Here is a 1,575-nt window from a genome sequence, read left to right as displayed (position 1 = left end):
CCTGACCCCTTGCCCTGCTTCCCCAACAGCTGGGATGAAGACATTCCACACAGATCATTTGATCTTCAGGTCCTTCAAGGCTGACTCCAAGCTCTGCAGGGAGACAGAAAGGACAGGCTGGTTCTCAACTGTACTGCAGGCTTACCCCACCCCCAGGGGCCTGATCACCCATCAGCCCCAGCACAGCAGAGGGCAGAGAACCTGGACTTTTGGAGTCTGTCAAACATGGGTTTGAATCTCGGCCCTGAAGATGATGGGTGCCTCAGTGAGCACCAAGGCCCAGATGTAAAGAGGTCGCCCCCATCCCTCATCCCCATGCAGTGCCTTCTCTGCAGGAATGAAGGATGGGGGTCATCTCCAGGTAGGGAGGATGAGGGGAAAGAGTTGACCCACGGCATGGGGGGAAGCCTCACCTTCACATCCCAGATACTCATGCCACCGTCCATGCCAGTGGTGCAGAACTGTGAGCATTTGGCCTTGCCCCCGCTGAGCACTGAGATCTGGCTGCAAAGAGGAAGAGGAGCTTATGAATCCAACCTGTGCACCAGGCTCAGGCCCACCCTGTCCACCAGGAGCTCCCAGACTTCTAGGGGAGCGGGCTTCAGTGAGAAGTGCCGAGAGGAGGTGTGCCAGCCAGGGACAGCCTGGGCAGTGGGCTTAGGAGTCAGCTCTGCTTTGGAGACGAGCAGTGGTGTGCGGGGTGTAGGCAAATGGGTTAGGACACTCAAAAGTCCTGGGAGGCAGGAAGGATGTGTGCCTATGGAGTGTACAGAGTGCCAGCAACACAGCCGGGCATGACAAAAAAAGGAAATGGAGGTGGGAGCACCCAGGGCCTAACAGCCAGGCAAAGGTGTTTCGTCTGAGGAAGCCATCTGATCTGGCGGCCAGAGGAGGGTTTACAGGCTGAAGGGCTTGGCCAAAGTCTTGCCATACAGCTCCCTGATTTGCTGCAGGGTGAACACATGTGGCTGGCAGCTTTAGTGCTTTGGAGAGCCTCTTTCCCACTCCCGCCCACCCTAGAGCCTTGGAAGGCTACAGGAGACTCTCAGCTCCACCCCCACCTCGTTGGGTTCTAGCAATAGACCCGTCACCCCCATCACTGCCTGGCCAGCCCTACCACAGATCCCACCCAGCCATGTCCCGGAAATGCAGAGCGAGGCTGCTTGGCCCCTATTGGATGCTAATTTTTGTTCAACCCGAAGAGATCGACCCCACCTTTCACGTCGGGTCCCACTGCGTCCCTCCTGGGTCCACTAGCCCCAGAGCTGCTAGGGTTAGATGGAGACGGTCCCCGCCCACAGCAGACAGCTTCTTCCGTAGCGAGGCCACGCCCCATCTATCGGCTCCCACCCTATGTGGTTCTCGGCCCCTCCCCTCACCCCCACGCCAACCCCCCCAGCAGCAGCAAGAAGCCACGCCTACCTTCGGGGCCACGCTACTGCTGGGCGAATCAAGGCTCCACCCCTGCCCTCACCTGACACTATTCTTGTGCAGCGAGTCCAGGCCCGAGCCCGCGGCCATGCCGCCCTCAGAGTTCGCCTTCTTGTCAAGGTTCTGGAAGCGCTCGCGGGCCGT

General features: G+C 59.2%; 1 long non-coding RNA gene across 1 annotated transcript; it reads right to left on the bottom strand.

The window, feature by feature from the left end:
* LOC108299270 lies at nucleotides 1–1,575 on the bottom strand. The gene is made up of 3 exons (XR_001822877.2): nucleotides 1,475–1,575; nucleotides 414–504; nucleotides 1–93 (listed from the first exon to the last, which is right to left on the bottom strand). It is a non-coding gene; the product is annotated as an uncharacterized LOC108299270 (long non-coding RNA).

Source organism: Cebus imitator, unplaced genomic scaffold, assembly GCF_001604975.1.
Source record: "Cebus imitator isolate Cc_AM_T3 unplaced genomic scaffold, Cebus_imitator-1.0 Scaffold3832, whole genome shotgun sequence".
NCBI lineage: Eukaryota > Metazoa > Chordata > Mammalia > Primates > Cebidae > Cebus > Cebus imitator.
This window is presented reverse-complemented; position numbering and strand designations above follow the sequence as displayed.